The following is a 17,789-nucleotide window of genomic DNA, read 5'->3' as shown; positions in this document are numbered from 1 at the left end:
TACCCGGAAGACAAAGAGATCGAAGGAGCAAATACATTGTATTGTCTGAGGTTAGAGACCATGCACACATTACAGTAGTATGAATGGCCGTGGTGGCTACAAAATGGAACACAAGACCCCTGAGAGTCAGTTCCGAGGCTTGTGTGTCAGCGCATGACACTGGTTCAGTGCCGCTTTTATAAAACACACACAGAAGAACAGTTTTCTTGAATATCGATACATCGCAGCTATCTCTATTTGTTGTGGCATGGATATTTCCATCCGTGTAGCTACCGCTTTAGTCTGACTGCTGCCGTCACATGGTTCGAGCTGTAGAACACGCGCCTTTCCCGTTTTTGCCTCTGTCGTTGCGAACTATTTGTCTGAGTAATGCTGTGCCTTTAAAGTGCCCCAGTCTGGATTTCAAACTTTTATGTTGCCATTACCTGTAGATTGGCTCGCGAAACAGCTCAGCATATCGGTAGCGCAAGACCGCTGCAATTTACGGTTGAAGAAGGTCTGACGGTTAACATAGTCGCTATTGCACCTGCACGTCTCACGACTTCTCTGCAGCTGTCAAGCAATGCTGTCATATATAGTGTAATACAAGTACATTCCCGACGGTGCAGTGTCGACATGTACAAACATTTACAACCTCAACTCTCCTAAATTGAAATTGGATGCCGGTGGCACCCAAAGAAGATGGGGGTACCCTCATTGTGACGTTTTTCGCTGAGAGGTAACGATGCAGTGAGGGAATGGCGTGGCATACGGTGTCAAGATGGCGTGGTATAGAGACGGAAACAAAAACAAAATAGACACAGATAAACACGGCCTGAAAAGCAAACAAACAGAAGTGAGAACTTAACACTGCTTGTAGTCGGAGGCAACGGACCTATCTCTTAGCTAAAACCTTGAGGATCCCTCCTGCGATATGCTGAAATCGGAAAAGGCACCAGATTGTGGGCTCTACCCGGCGGGCTTTCATCCGGCTCTCGTGCTGCAATGTGTCTACTGTCTGCAGCACCGCGCACTTCGACTGTGCGCGAGTCTTGCCTCGGCGGCGCTGAAGCGGTGAATTCACAAAAAACATTGGAGGAAGCAGCCGTGCTGACGAGTCGATTTTGTCCCAATACGCACCTCTCGGAACGTGCTGGTATAGTTTTATAATAACGTCTCTGGGATGACGTCACCAATCGCATTGGGAGCGCGAGCAATACAAGCGGCCGCACCGAAAGCGCCTTTCTCTTTAAAAATTGAGGCTAAACGTTCAGGAATGTCTCGACATCAACTTGCTAGCGGGTTTAAGTTAAACTATATTGAGTGGTAGTTGAAATTTTATTGACCCAACTCAATACATACTTCTACCAAAATATAACAAAATTGTTTTATGTGTAAAAATAATAAAATTCCCTACATGTCAATTTTATAACCTTTTTGAGACAACGCATATAATATGATGTTCCACAGTGCTTATAACTACCACAACATATGCAATTTTCACGCAACTTGTCACTTAAACGTGATCGCGTACCTCTAGCATTTTGGCTTTTTTGGTTTTTGAGGAACAGAAATGACGCAGTAACTGTCTCACTTATCTCGGCGGACACCCGAACCGAGCCTTAAGGAAAGGGATAAAGGAGGGAGTGAAAGAAGAAAGGAAGAAAGAGGTGCCGTAGTGGAGGTCTCCGGAATAATTTCGACCACCTGGGGATCTTTAACGTGCACTGACATCGCACAGCACACGGGCGCTTTTTGAAGTATGCAATGCAGCAAAGTACTTGCCCCTTCAAATACTTTCTAAGAGGAGTCCATTTCCACGTTTCAACTAATGCGCCTGTGTGCCTAAATTTACTATTTTTATTCTCTGTAAAAGCACAGGTGAAAATAAACAAATAAACTTTAATTCTGCTATATAGACCATGTTGAGTTCAACCAACCAAATTTTGTTTAGTAGGTATTGAGCAGGCTCAACATACATTGGGTGTATGTTGGTTTCCAGTTGGTTCAACACGAGCTCAACAATGCGTCAACTGAAGCTCAAAAGACATTTTTGCAACATATGCGCCACTTGTACTGAAACGTAGAAGTCACATTTATTACCAGAACCGCCAAATGTGAGAAAACACCGTTGTCACCACTCTTGAAGAAGCAAGTAACGAGGTTGTTCAAATGGTATCATAACACAGCTACACCGGTACATTAACCGACAGACCACGGAGCTTTTTTAGTGGGGGAATGTCTTCGATTTTATTTTTATTTTTTATTCATTGTTATATATTTAAATATTCATTCAGTTTTTACATATTTATGAAAAACTTATATTGACTTGGGCAGCTTTATAAACATGCATACACGGGAAGTGACTGACTGCATTACAAAAGTATGCGCGCAGTATGTTTTAATTCTGCTAATCGTGCTCATGAATAGGGGTTAGCCAATCACTGACTTCTGTTGGGACATGATTCGTTTAGGTTACTCAAACGAAAACCTTTAAGACTGACTATATGAAACCAATTTGTATAGCTCAGCCACACTGTGCTTTACAATGATAACGTCGTAGACTTGAAGCGTTCGTCAGAAACCTGACCTGAGCGCAAACAGTAGTTAACTGGAGGGGCACTACTCCCTATGCAGATTTTTTTTGTTTTGGGGTGGGGGGCGACCGCCCCTATGCCCCCCTCCCTCTTTTCCAGAGTCGCTGCGCTAGCCTCACTCAAATCCTGCGCTCATGCTTACATACCGGCTATGAAGGGTGTAGCAAAAGGAGACACGTCTGTAATTAAATTATTGCAATGACAGTACAATAATTACATTACGTTTTTGGCAATCTGTACTGTAATGAAGTACTTTTATCACTTAATGATTTCATTATATAATGCACTACTTTTGGGAAGTAATTTGGCAGGGAATGTAATAAATTACTTTCGTAATTAATTTTATTGATATACACCACTGCTATTTGTGTCGGCAATGCTTTGGTTTTTCGTCTGTCGGGCCGGGAATCTCGAAAGCAGGAACGACGCGCGAAAAGCCCGGGCCAGCAAGCGAGAGAAGTTGCACTCGGGGAAGAGTGGCTATGTGCGCGTATGGCGGGTGGTGGTGGAAACATTTATTGCCAAGCATTACAGAGGGGGGGGGGGGAACCCCTAGCATGGCATGAGGCAACCGTTAGGGTTCTGCCCTTACAGCAAAGGACAGTCCTTGGAGGGCTATCCGCTTCAGGCCGTCGGTGATTATCTGGCGCTGGTCAGCAGCAGCGGAGCTGGCCAGGAGAGTCTCCCAGTATGACTCCGCCGTGGTTGGGGATGGAGGGTGTGGGAAGGTAGGACATGTGAGGAGGGCATGAAGGAAGTCTTCCGGTTTCCCGCAGAGCTTACAAGAAGAAAGGAATTGATCGGGGTAGCGGGCATGAAGGAGAGTAGGGCAAGGAGCAGTTCGGGTCTGGAGTCGGCGCCAGTGGGAGGCCTGGGTTAAGGTTAGGGAGGGAGCCGGCGGTGCGTAAACGCGCCGGGTATCCCGGTAGTAGGTAAGAATATTTTTGAACGTAAGCAGACGCTCCTGGAATGACGGAGGAGGTCCAACTCCGGCCCGGAAAGTGAGATCTCGGGCGAGGGAGTGGACCTCCTCGTTACCCGGGAGGCCTGCGTGAGCGGGGGTCCAGATAAGGGTTACGGGGTGGGTGGGGTGCCAGAAGCTTAGAAGCCGAGCCGCGGTGCAGGATATCAGGCCTTTGGCGAAATTGGATAGGGCGGATTTTGAGTCGGAGAGAATTTTGGTCGCAGGGGTGGAGATGAGAGCGAGTGCAATGGCCACTTCCTCTGCAATTTCCGATAAGTCTGTGATGACGGATGTGCGCGTATACTTTAGCCGTGTCGTGGCCAATGTTCGTGGACGGGTTCGGGTCAGGAACGACGCGGCCGGGGATGGGTTAGCTAGAGCCGGAGGATGCTGAAGAAGACTGTACAGTTTATTTTACATATTTACAGCAGTAAGATTCCGCACGTGAGAGCACGCGAGAAAAGACGAGGAGTAAGCACGTGAGTAGTACTCTACTGCCACACACGTAGTCCGGCTGCTTAAATGCAGTTCGAGGTCCCGAGATCCCTAGCCGGGGAATCTCTACGCTTGATCAGTGTCAAATCAAGGGGTCATTCAAGATGACTTGGGGAGCCGCCCACTGCAGTACGCGGTACCGGAGGCCTCTCACAGCATTTACGGTGGTGAGGGCCCGCACTCGAGGTTAACAACTCGCGGACAACTTTGAAGAGCGTTAGCTCTACGTTTCGAGATTTCGTGCGGTCTGCTACAGCCTTGATCACAGCGCCATCTGTGGCAGCAACTACTCATCACCTTTCGAGATTTCGTGAAGTCTCCTACCACCCTGAGATCAAAGCGCCTTTTGTGGCTGAAACTAGAAAACATCGCATCTCGCATTGAGACTAGTAGCGCCATCTACAATAGCATTGTAGAAACGACCATCTGCCACATGCCAATGATGACGTCACGGTCCAATATGGTGGATAGAGGTGGAACTATGTGAGTATGACGTCGAGACAAAATGGCGGCATAGTTTCGGTTTCTTGAATCTAAGATGGCGGCCATTAAAATTCGTTGTGCCCTCTCAACCCTTTCTCTCCCCTCTCACCAAAAAATATAAAACGGGTAGGAACTGTCGCGTTACGGGACCGCTATGCACATATACATTCGTTCCGCTATATATACTCCGACAACAACGGGCACCCGTCCGGGGGCAGTTGTATACCGAATTGTATGCCTGTCAAAGGACACACCTATCCTGCGACATTCGTTGTGCTACGTCAATGTTCCCGCGAAGTGATCTTGGGCATGGATTTTCTTAATGAGCATCAGGCGATCATCGACCTGCGATCCACGCTGATCACGCTTTCCACGGATGAGGCCATCCCTTCGAAGAGAACTCTGAAAAACCACGTTGCCCTCAGTGTCCTGGAGGAAGAAGTGAGCGTCCCACCCCGTTCAAGCGTTATCGTGTCCGTAGGCGCCACGAAAGCCATTAACGCTGAAGCCATCATCGATGGGAACATGCAGTCGCGTCTAGACCGAGGAATCAGCATCGCAAGAGGCATCGCACATTTCCACTATGGCCAGGCTGAAGTACTGCTAAATAACTTCAGCGAAGAATACCGGCACATCAACAGAGGAACGACGATTCTTTCTTTGACGAAATATCCGACGTACGAGACTCCTTCGCCCTCTTCGACCCATCCGCAGAAGATTCGCCTGACCAAGAGAACTCGCCCACTTTCGACATCAACTAGGCCCTGCCCCGGAGCAAACAAGACCACATCCGCAATCTGCTTCGAAACTACAGCGAATGTTTTCCGTCATCGCCGAATGTCCGACAAGCGCCAATTGCAAAGCATCGCATTATAACTGACCAGCACGCCCGACTTCTCCGTCAAAGCCCCTACCGTGTGTCGCCGCGAGAACGACAAGCTATCCGGGACCAAGTGGAAGAAATGCTTCGCGACGACGTCATCCAGCCTTCAAACAGTCCATGGGCGCACCGATTGTTCTAGTGAGAAAGAAAGACAGCGCACATCGATTCTGCGTTGATTCCCGCCGCTTGAACAACATAACAAAGAAGGACGTCTACCCCCTCTCCCGCATCGACGATACACTGGACCGGCTCTGCTCAAGTATTTCGCATCGATGTACCTCAAGAACGGCTACTGGCAAATTGAGGTCGATGAAAGAGATCGCGAGAAGACCGCATTCATCACTCCGGATGGCCTCTTCGAGATCAAGGTGATGCCATTTGTTCTGTGTTCCGCACCAGCGACGTTTCAGCGAGTAATGGATACAGTGCTGGCAGGTCTGAAGTGGAAAATTTGTCTGGTATATTTAGATGACGTCGTTTTCTTCGCTTCGAACTTTGAAGAGCTCCTCAAACGACTTCGAACAGTACTGGACGCCATCAAATCATCTGGCCTAACCTTGAAAGCAGAAAAGTGTCACTTTGCCTACGAAGAGCTGCTGTTTCCATGCCACATCGTTAGCAAGCAGGGAGTACGCCCAGACCGGCGGAAAGCAGCTGCTATTGCACAGTTTCCACCTTCGGCCGATAAGAAAGCAGTGCGCAGATTCCCCGGACTGTGCATATTACCGACGATTCGTGAACAAATTTTCGCGCATCGCCGAGCCCATGACCCAACTGACGAAGGCAGACGTGCCATTTAAATGGCAAGCGCCGCAAGCAGAAGCCTTCATAGAACTCCAGCGTCGTTTACAGTCCCCCTTGATCCTCGCGCATTTTGATGAAAACGCCGATACTGAAGTTCATACCGACGCAAGCAGCGTGGGCCTAGGCTCCGTCCTCGTTCAAAAAGCGACGGGCTGGAGAAAGTCATCGCATACTCTGGCCGTTGCCTTTCCAAGGCCAAGGCAAGCTATTCGACAACTGAGAAGGAGTGCCTTGTTATCATCTGGGCTACGTCGAAATTCCGCCCCTACCTCTACGAACGACCGCTCAAGGTGGTCAGCGATCACCACGCGCTGTGCTGGCTTGCCAATTTGAAGGACCCCTCTGACCGCCTCGCTCGATGGAGACTGCGCCTCCAGGAGTTTGATCTCACCGTCGTTTACAAGTCCGGACGCAAGCACTCTGACGCCGATTGCCTCTCACGAGCCCCTGTAGATGAACCGCCGCCGGACACCAATAAGGACGCCTTCCTGGGACCCATCAGCCCCAGCTCTTTTGCACAGCAGCAACGCTCGGACCCCGACCTGAAACGCCTCATCGAGTACTTGGAAGGCAAGGTTTCTTCACCTCCCGCTTCATTCAAGTGAGGATTGTCTTCCTTCTGTGTACAGAATGATCTCCTCGTGAAGAAGAACTTTGCAGCGAACAAAACACCCAACCTCCTTGTTGCACCTGCGTGTCTCCGCGAAGAAGTTCTACAGGCTTCACACAACGAGCCGACAGCTGGACATCTCGGGTTTTCTCGCACCCTCCGCCGCATTCAAGACAAGTATTACTGGCCCCGACTATACGCCGATGTCGCACATTATGTGAAAACCTACCGAGATTGTCAGCGACGAAAGACTCCTCCAACCCGTCCAGCAGGATTTCTGAACCCCATTGAACCCCCCTCAAGGCCATTTCAGCAGATCGGCATAGACTTGCTTGGACCTTTCCCAAAGTCAACGTCTGCAAATAAGTGGATCATCGTAGCGACTTACTACCTAACCCGCTGCGCCGAAGCAAAAGCCCTACCGATCAGAACAGCCGCAGAAGCCGCCAAATTTTTCTTCTGCGACACGGCGCCCCCGATGTGCTCATTACGGACAGAGGAACAGCATTCACGGCGGCGGAACTAAAGCAGGCCATCCTACGTTACAGCGAAACGAGCCACCGGAGGACTATTGCCTGCCATCCACAGACCAACGGACTGACCGAGCGCCTGAACAAAACCATTTCTGATATGCTCGCCATGTATGTCGATGCCGAACACCAGACCTGGGACGTCATCCTGCCTTACGTCGTCTTAGCCTACAACACCGCAGTGCAGGAGACCATGCACCCAGATGACGCCTTTAAGGCTCGTCCGTGGCAGAGAGGCCACGACCCCGCTATATAGACGCCATGCTTCCCAACGTTACCGAAGAAGAGAACGTCGACGTCGCCGCCTACCTTCAACGGGCAGAAGAAGCCCGAAGTCTTGCCCGATTAGGGATCAAAGACCAGCAGCGGACCGACGCCAGACGCTACAACCTGCGAATACGCAACGCGTAATACAAGGCAGGAGATAAAGTCTGGGTTTGGACGCCCATTCGCTACCGAGGATTGAGTGAAAAGCTTTCGCGCGGTGGAATTTAGATGGAGGCGAAATTCTAGAGGCCCGTGTACTGTGCGATGTCAGTGCACGTTAAAGAGCCCCAGGTGGTCGAAATTCCCGGAGCCCTTCACTACGACGTCTCTCATAGCCTGAGTCACTTTGGGACGTTAAACCCCCATAAACCATAAACCAAACCAAATAGAGAGTTTTGTTTAGACACAATTTTCACAGCCTTTCTGCTCTCCGGAGTGCAGCCACCACTTCGTGACAATATATCGCAGCCGGCGCTGTGAGAAACTTACCCCCGGAGACGGCGCACTACGTTCAGTGCGGAGACGCTTCAATCTAAGGAAAGCGCGAGAGAAGATCGGATACGTAAACGCTTACATTCCATTCTGTTGTAGTCATGCAGAAACCCTCCATGTCCGCGGAATCGTCGACAGGTTCGGTAACGGCAGTAATCATGCACGAGTGGACGGAAGGCTTGGCAGCTATTACACGTGAAAACGCGCTCTCTGCGCTTTCCTATACTATCAGACGTATTTTTAAGAAACATCGAACTGGCGTGCTGCGGCTTAATTTTTCGACAGCACTGTGCGTAAGATGACGGCTTGCTTAAACGCCGCCGAGAACGATCGCCAACGTTCAGGAGGAACGACTCGCTTCGCGACTGAAAGTTTCCCCTTTATGACGAGGCCTCTGAAGCATCTAAAGTGCGTAGGCGGCGCGGTAGGGTTTAATGCTTATCTTCGTAGCAGTCTTATCTGACAATCTTTTGTGTGGCTCTCTTGGAAAAGAAGGGGCACGTGAATTCTTTGCGCAATAACGGTGGTAGCAAGTGCCGTGCATAGTTGGTGTAGGCTCGAAGGCAACCACAACGTAGGGCTTCCCGTGGTAGCATCGTGGCGTCGTTTTTTCCCTTCATTCCCGAGTTTGTAACCGCGTTGGCACCTCGCCCTAGTCACGATTCGGGTATTTGCCGACTCGCGACCTTGTAGAGCACGAATTTGAAAAAAAAGAAAGAGCAAGTCGACATATATGCGAGTAAATACGCTTTAATCTCTCCCAACTGAGACGGCTTAAATGTCTTGTTGGCAAGGGCATATCACACTGATCAAAAGGCACGCAATGTCATCTACAATTCCATAAATCGTGCCACTCACTCAGTTATTTTTACTGGCAACTGCTAGAAGCCGAAAATCAACCCTAATGACATTTAAGCAGCACTATGTGCCATCATCTAGGTACACGCGCCGCTTACTTGCAAAATCGTGTTGCCTCTGCCACTAATGGGTTTCACAAGAAGCACTATCGACACGGAAACGGGCGCCAGCAGCGCCGATAACGATAGCTTCGCCCTCCGCGCAGTCTCCGGTGTTTGCAGAATGAGCAGCATAGTACGCGATAAGCGATTCCACCACCCAAGGGGCCATCGCTTGTGTCTCAATCAATTATGCACTTGAAGGACCCGAAAGAAAAGAAGCCTGAGTGTCACATTCTTTGTCGCGGTGGCACCGGAAACACGTTTGAAATGACCCAGGCGCTTTCCGTCGCAGTTACTGCATTATTTGCAGAAAGAAGTGGCATCCTCTTATCTTCCAAGTCCAACAGCATTATACTCCACTCTGCAACCGATTTTTTTCTTCCCCCTCTTTCGTCGAAGGCTCATCACTAAGGTACGGTGTTGGCGCAGCGTCGATGCGCTGTTTATATTTTATTTAGGCACCTGGAATGCAAACAGCAAAAAAAAAGAGACCGGTTAAGCTATGGCTTGACGCGGTTGATACTGCGAGTTGTGGTAAGGGATGTATGCTCTGTGTCTGTTTTGGCTGTTGAGTTTTTGTGTTATACAGGCATTATATATACTGGGAGTAAATGCGCATGGCTTCTTCTCCTCCTTCGAGGATGTCACGAAGAGACGGATTACACTGACAGTTATCCGGATGATGTCCCTTAACACCATCACAGCGCCGTGGGTCACCGGTGGGTCCCAGCATACATTCATGTTGTGGGGCACGAATACTGAATGGCGCGATGAGGCCGTGGGACAGATCAAGTTTTTCAAAAAGACTGCGAGAAACACTCATGCTACTGCATTCTATTGTCGGTTCAAATAAGTTGTATTCACCGGATGCTCACTGCAGGGCTACGCCGCACCGAAGTCAACTGATTTATAGGTGGTCGGCCGGTGGGCCACCGGTGGGCCACGAGGCTGCCGCAGTGAACGCGTTCAACCTCCTCTCGCTGTAAAAAAAAAAACACTTCCACATTCCCCCTCACCCTTCCTGGGTGAAAAGGCGAGAGTGTAATAGCGGTACTAACCCCTCCCAAACAAACCCCAAGAAATTATTGGGCGCGAGGACATATTGGGGCGCCATATCTCGGCAGAGCCAGCGTGACGCTGGAAAGGCGGTCACGCGTGTCGCTCTATTTTTTTTATGAAAACGTTATTTATTACCTCAGGGCCTAAGAGGAGTTGGGAAGGTAAAAAGACAAAGAAAAGAGTGGGTGCGTGGGTGTTACATGATGGAGAAAAGGTGGGCCGATCTAATGAAGGCGAGGAGGGAGCGCTGATGCGGCCCCTGCGTCCAAGCAATATATGAGGACGGGTTGTCCGGCGGGATATCCGCTGCTGCCAGGTGGCGAATACGCGTTGGCTTCAGCGCCGGGCAAACCCACAACAAATGGTGAATATCACCCTCAGTATCTTGCGAGTTGCAGACAGGACATCCTGAGCGGGGATTTAAGTGGCGAAAGTGAGACCACATCCGAGTGACGGCAACCCCGACCCGGATCCTTCGGAGCACAACCTCCTCTGCACGGGTAAGAGCGCGGGGGAGGGTTATCACACATGGAGGGACGAGAGCACGTGTGCGGCGCCGGAGGTGTTTCTTTCTTGTGAGGAGGGTAGCATCATCCACACTGAGGAATGGAGGCATTGGTGAGGATCGGCTATAGCCAAGCGGGTTGCAGAATCTGCAGATCTTTGTGAACTCAGCAGGTCACGTGGGACCCACTCAGTTGGAATGGCTTGCGGGATGCGAGCCGCCAGACGATGTATATTCTGGCAGATTTCTGGGCTGCGACTGACGCGTCGGAGTAGACGTGTTGCTTGAAGGGCGTCAGTGCGGATGACAAAGTGGGCTCTAGGAAGCAAGTTAACTGCGGCTACATGGCGAAGCGCGTCATGTATACAAACCAGCCCAGCACAGAAGGAAGAAGGAGGTTCCGCGAATCGAAACCTGGCCGTCTTGTTAAGTACAGGCTTGCAGGGACAGTAAACTGCAGTCGTTGTCTCACAGCCCTGGATGCCGGCATCTGCATATATAACGATTGAGCCGCGGGGTAGGTGGATATCTTGTTCTGCGATTCGCTCGCGAAGGAATGATGCCGCATAAGATGAGGTTGGTCAACGAAGATCGGTAGGTTTGTTGTCGCTCAGCTGGACAAAGTCCCATGGAGAAAGAACTGAGGGTGGCGGCGACAGTATAGTGTGGAATAAGTCCGGAGTGCTCGCGATGAGTGCAAAAGGGGGGCTTGAAGGCTACGAGCATCACTGTGCTGCGGCACAAGCTCATCAAGTGCGTTAATCTGAGCATTCTCCTGAAGTGCCACGATCTGTGTAATGCAGGGAAGGCAAGTAATGGTTCTCATTGCCTCTCGATTGACGGCTTCCAGATGATCCCACTGAGCCGTGGTTAAGTGTTGGAACTGTGTTTGGTAAACGAGGCGCGGTTGCAAAACCACTCTCACCAAATGTCGTGCGACATGGGAGCGAGCGTCACCGGTTTTGGGAGCAACACGTCTTATAAGGCCCAAAGCCGGCAACGCCAGCTTTTGGCCTGAGAAAGCCAGGGCGTTCCGGGCCAATGGATCGACAAACCCAGAATTTTCAATATCGAACATTCTTGAAGTGGGGTTCCTGATAGTTCGAGACGGATTGCCGTTGCAGCGCGTTTACGGCGTCCCCAGCGGTTGGCTACTGACGTGGACGTAGTTTTTCTCGCGGAAAGCTGTAGGCCGGCAGACATAGCATAATTGGTGGCAATATTTAAGGCTGACTGTAGGGCCGCCGCTTGAGTCAGCAGGCCGTGGTGAGTGCTCCACAGCGTGATATCATCAGCTCTTCGGTTTTGGAATGCGTCTCAGGCCGTTTACTTTTCGTGTTTATGGCTTTGTGGTTCTGTTTGCACTCTATCTACGGCATTAAATCGACTTTTTCGGCAACAGAGCACCTCAGAAAATATAAGAGCTGTCGCCCAATAACACGATGATTTTCGTCCGCCGCTAAAACGGTGCAGCGACCAACATTCCCCAGGCGCCAATCAGCGCATGTGTTGCCGCCGTTATGGAAAACACTGAAGCTGCTGCGCCCGTGGTCATAAGTAAGCCATCACCAGGTCACTAAATCCTGGTGAAAAGACCTGTGTGGAAGGTGTGGAGTTGGGCTTCTATTGACGCAGTACAGTTTCAGTTTGTGCTCGTGTATGCGGCGCCATTCTACTACTCCCTTGAATCATTTTAGAGTAGGGTAGTGGGGACGATAGCAGGTCTTGCACGATACAGCGCATAATGATTAAACTGTGGAGATGAGTTGCAGCCAGCTCCTTCGGCGTCGGCTGCTGCCCATTAAAGTTTCGCGTAAACTCCTTTAAAAAAATGTTGCTCCCTGAACTGCTTGCGGCACGTATACCAACAGTGTGCACTCGCGTTTTCATCAGCTCTCAGCGTAAATAACTGTGCAGCTTCCCAACTTTCACATCGAAAGTGGGGCTTGCAGCGAGCTTCGTCGCGTACGTCTGGAATTGGGGCATTATAAACCACCGTGTAGAGACATAAACAACGTGCCGCTGTTACCGCGAGGACCCATGATCAAAGCGGGGAACGCAGGAACACGCTGACAGGGAAAAATAAAGGGAACAATGCGACTTTGTTTTTAAAACACTGACTTTCTTTCGGCCGCCCTTTGCTCCCGCAGGTCCCCTAGCATCAGGAGTCACGTGATCCCACCTGCGGTGTAAGATACACACTAGCGCCGGTCGCTCCAGTGCTAGAGCTCTTGCCCACGATGCGCATGTGTGCCAGACCCACGGATAGCCGTCCCTTTGATTAGCAGCTGTGCGCCAAGGTTGAACATGATCCCGGAATAAATTCGTCATGACGTCATCATGACGTCATCGAAGGTACCAGCACATTTCTAACGTATAAACGCTTGCTTTCAAAAAAAAAAAATCAACGTCAATGAAAGCAAAGGCCTCCGAGCTTTGTTTGGTAGCATTCCACTATGCAATGCAGGGTGTGGTTGGCGGCAGCGGATATTTAAAATTTTAGCATCCGTGATGTCGCATCGAGCTTCTCCGCACTCTTTTAATGCTGTGAGGAGAAGCCTAAAATTAATCGTCGATTAAGTCACTATTTTAAACGCTAGCGCAAAAACACTTGCCATGATTTACCCGCAGCCTATATAGATTTGAATCCTTCAATAGTGCGCAATTCTCAATAAGCGGTGCTGTTGCTCTTTAAGGATTAAACGATTACATCTATATATTTACGCGACATTCAGTGACCGCGATGCCGTGTTTAACGCAATGTACTATTTAGTGTGCTAGATACGGAACCACTTATTAAAGTTATAACTCAGGAATTCCAAACGTTAATTGCTTTTTTTAGCGGCTGCGAAGAGCTGAGTAAAGGAACGGCACACGCTGATCTGAGGGATAAGAACATCTGAGAAGGAGATACTGTAGAAGCTTGGGCAAGTTGGTGTGACATTGTTTTTCAGCAGCGCAGGGGACAAAGGACGAGACAAGTGCACAGACACGGCGCTGAACTTACATCTGGTTTTTATTGAGGAGATTTCCACTTCTTGAATACAGTGGCAACCAATCTCAAATGAAAAAGACATACACAAAATACAGACTGGCGATAATGACAATTCCTGAGCACAGGGCTACAGTGGCACAAGACCAGCTGCGTGTATTTTGTGTATCTGTCTTTTTCCTATGAGATTGTTTGCCACTGTATTTAAGAAGGGGAAATCGCCTCAATAAAAACCAGTTGTAAGTTCAGCGCCGTGTCTGTGCACTTGTCTCGTCCTTTGTCCCCTGCGCTGCTGAAAAAAAAAAAAATCTGAGAAGGAGCAAGAAAAATAAATAATAATAATTGGTTTTTGGGGAAAGGAAATGGCGCAGTATCTGTCTCAAATAACACCTATTTTCGAAACGGCTGGAAACGCAGGTGACCGTGACTCGACTGACGCGCCTGGGAGCACTAGCACCTGTGACAAACACAAGCTGTGAAGCACAATGAGGCCCGCTCCTATCGACAACGCCTCGACTTTAGGGGTTGTTTCAGGCGTGGTCGCAACCATTGCCGCGTGCTGATCGGTCATGGGAGAAGCTGCCAGGCACGGTTGTTCCCTGACCCGGAATTATTTATCGGCGCTTCCACCATCTCTGCTTGCCACTCTATTCAGTACTTTGATCCATCCCTGCTCACTTGACGTAGTTCGAGATGTGGCCGTTTAATAACACTGCTTGCGGCTCACGAAGCGGCTAGCAGTGCCCTCTTGAGTGTTCGACAGAACTGCTCCTTACCACTGAGCAGCAAAGGTAGCTGACAACGCCTGTAGGTATATACTGAGTTCATGAAGTCCAGTGTGTGACGAAATCACGCCTGGCTGGCACCAGTTGTATTAAAAGATGGCACTTCGGTTTCCAACGTGGTTATTACGATGAGGTGATAACCTTATTGTGAACAAAGCTCCTGTGTTGGGAGCCGAAACGTTATCTTCTAACACAACACTGTCAGCGTCCTCGTTGTTCCAAATGTTTTCGCGCCAGCCAGGCGGGGTTTTGTCACACAGTAGCTTAGAGCAGCAAAGACTCCGACCATTTGTTTTACAAGATCACGTTTTGGCTCCCGACGCAGGAGCCTTGTTCACAGTGAAGTCCCCATTGTGAACAAGGCTCCCGTATTGGAAGCCGGAACATGGTCTTTTAAAAAAATAGTCGGCGTCCTGGTTGTTCAAAGCCACTGTGTTGACAGATAAATGAGTTTTAGTTAGTGGGGCTTGCGAGTGAGTAGTTGAACTAAGCAATTTTACCAATATTTTATGCAACTCTGTACAGCTCTTTTCGAGAGTTCAGCAGGTTTTGTCACGGCTCTGTAGTAGACATATCTGTGCGAGTTTTGCTCGCATGAATAGCATGTGGCAGAAGTAGGGTTTTGAATACAAACTTACAACACACAAAGAACATGTTCAATTATTTCATCACTCATTTTAATTTGTTTCCGTTATCCAGAACCAAAGTATATTCTAACGACTTGAGTAATACATGTAGTTTTGCTAACAGTATCATGTTTCTACCGAAACTGCTTGCAAACACGGAAATTATCGAAAATACTTTCAAGGCTGACGGTGGGGTGGCATATCATCCCTGAGTGCAACTAACGGTTTAATTCACCTACCGATCAAAACCTTCTCGATCTTATTTTCAAGCAGCTCAATTTCGTTAAAAATCTGGTCGGGTCAAGATTCCGTAAATGCTTAAAAACTGGCCTTTTGTTAAACTGGTACTAGTAAACTTTTCTTCCTTCCTTTGCAATCGAACTCTGAGCACTGGTGAGTTATTTAACCTTGCCCCTTTTACTTTCAGTTCCTTTTAGGTAGTAATATAAGTATTCCCAAATGCATCTAATCTGAACATGCTGCTAGTGTGCGTTAAATTTTTGCTCAATATATCAACGCTTTTTTGCACTGCAGGCGTCATGTTCATTTTGCCACTCTTGTGAAATGTAAGAATATCCGCCGCCGCAATTTCCTGTAGGGGGACGCAGCGCTGGTCTAATCTACTTTGAGTTCTTAATTAAGTCTTCAACCTTGCAGTGATGTTCAAAAGTGGTGAGCGAAGAATAAGTACGAAAAAAGGACATTAGAAAACGGATACAATTGTAAAAGTGACGGTTGGTGTATCTTACGTCACCATTTATTTAGAGCACAGAGGCAGACAAGCCCTTTTTTAAGTATGTCACGTTGAGCTCGCGTTTACCGTCAAAGTGAAATAAAGTTATCTCTTCTGCACATCTTTCCGTAAAGTATTATCTATGCAGTGAATTCATGACTGCTGGGGAAAATTACGAGTTAGCTCGCAAGCCTTACTACAGACAAGCAATAGTTTACACTAGGCGGCTGGGCCGGGGTTTCCTTACTAAAAACAAATTTTTCCACTAAAAAGAACCTTAAGCCTATCTAATGATTTCACATAAAATATTGGTACAAGTGGAGGAGATTCGTGTTGCAATTAAGTGCCCTGTAGAAGTATTGACAGGGGCATAATAGGTCACACATATTTCACTTTTAACCTCCGTCAGTTTTTTTCCATCTCTGGCCACGAAAAGAAGACTTATTTTGTGTTGTAATGAAAAATGCTGCTTTAAAATATAAGCCTGTAACCGCACCTACAGATTACAAAAACAATGTTGATATTCTTTACTGAAGCTCTCACCTTGCGCTTTAGTGTACAGTGGTAAGTTCTCGTTAGTTTCTTTTGTGTGTTTGTTAGAGGGCCGACGTAGGGGTGCGCGTGTTTACTTAACGGCGAGCCAGCCTCTCTCTCTGACGCTATACAGAAGCGTGACCGGAAGGATGTCTATTCATCAGCACCCGGGGTCGTTACAAAGCTAAGAGCTGATAGGCTCGTAAACAGGATGCTAAAGTCTATCTGCTTAGCAGTTCCACTCGACTTTGGCACCGGCGGTGCAAAAGGGCCACCTTGCGTGTTGACGCGAACACTGTATTACGCTAGTAAAGTCCCACGCACAACGTGCCCGGTGCAGGGTGGCGGCTATGGTGCGTCCGTGCCCGTGCACGTGAGCTTCAGGATCACTTCTTTGCAATCCGCCTTGGCATTAAACCGAGAAAAGTCTTGGCAAAAGTGGCCAGAAGAAACGAAAACAATAATGCGGTTCCAAGAGCAATGTTCGCACCAAAGTCTCTCAATTTGCCGCTTCAGAAATGCCATGGGCACTTTACTCATGGTCAGGCATCACATGCGTGCGACACCGCCTTCTTTGAATGCGAGCATATATACGCACTCACCGTCTATGTCCTGGCTTCTCCTGTGGTTCGCTGCAGCCAGGCAGGGCCTTGCTCTAGATCACCTTTTCTTGTCCAAAGGCGCGGCGAAGCAAGGTAGGCTATAACATCTTCAATGACCAATTCTTTACAGCAACGGATTGAGTTGGTCCCGTGGTCGTTACGACAGAACCTGCCAGAGATTCGACCTTACTTCGGGTTTTCTTCGACCTCCGTGGAGCTTAGCGGGCCCTCCCTCGGCCGCCGGGCTCGACAGCAGCACGACTGCGGGAGTGGGGCGACTGCCGGAAGGCGCGCGCAGCCCTGTGTGGCGTCGGGGGCCCCGAGGTGAGCGCAGAGCGGCGGTCAGCTTGCTGCAAGTGGGGCAAGACTAGCGCGAGAAGGCCAGTGGGAGTCGGGGAACGCCGTGTGGAGGCTCCCACGCTGCTGCAGGTGCGAGACCAGCTTCTGGCGTCCTTGCTGGGCTCGGCCGGATTCCCCCCCGAGACAAGCACCTTGCCACGCACTGCGATAAGCTCGCGCCCTACGATAGCGCGCCGATAGAGGTACGGCGCCGGGCCGGTACGTACCTGTGTCTTGCAACTCTTAAGACCGATAAGAGGCGGTGTTTTAGCACCAACGCGACATTCACCGCCGGGACGGCGTATCAAGAGCCCTGACGCACAGTCGCGAATTACGTGCTTGCTTCTCATGTAGAGTAGAGACACAAGAGCAGCATCTTCTATTTCGAAAACCACGTAAGCGTACTGAGACGTCGCAGTCTTAGAGGTTGACCTAAAAAACTGCAGCTTGCGGCACGACGTGAGAAATGCATTGCGTGCATGCCATGGAATCCGTTGCTCAGCGCTTGTGTTGATCTTCATCGAAACAGTGGCAGTCATTATTTAACAACC

General features: G+C 49.3%; 1 protein-coding gene across 7 annotated transcripts in view; it reads right to left on the bottom strand.

Moving 5' to 3' along the window:
• Positions 1-17,356, bottom strand: part of LOC144114205 (calcitonin gene-related peptide type 1 receptor-like) — a 72,997-nt gene extending 55,641 nt beyond the window's left edge. For 2 of the 7 annotated variants that reach the window (XM_077647798.1, XM_077647796.1), the window contains exon 1: positions 16,900-17,356. The gene's annotated coding sequence lies outside the window, so the exon portion shown is untranslated. Of the gene's footprint in view, positions 1-7,654; positions 7,736-8,186; positions 8,321-16,899 lie in introns of those variants that run through there. The other 5 variants (XM_077647794.1, XM_077647791.1, XM_077647792.1 and 2 more) reach the window with 4 other exon arrangements.
• Between the last annotated feature and the right edge of the window lie 433 nt (positions 17,357-17,789).

This window comes from Amblyomma americanum, chromosome 1, assembly GCF_052857255.1.
Source record: "Amblyomma americanum isolate KBUSLIRL-KWMA chromosome 1, ASM5285725v1, whole genome shotgun sequence".
Taxonomy (NCBI): Eukaryota; Metazoa; Arthropoda; class Arachnida; order Ixodida; family Ixodidae; genus Amblyomma; species Amblyomma americanum.
This window is presented reverse-complemented; position numbering and strand designations above follow the sequence as displayed.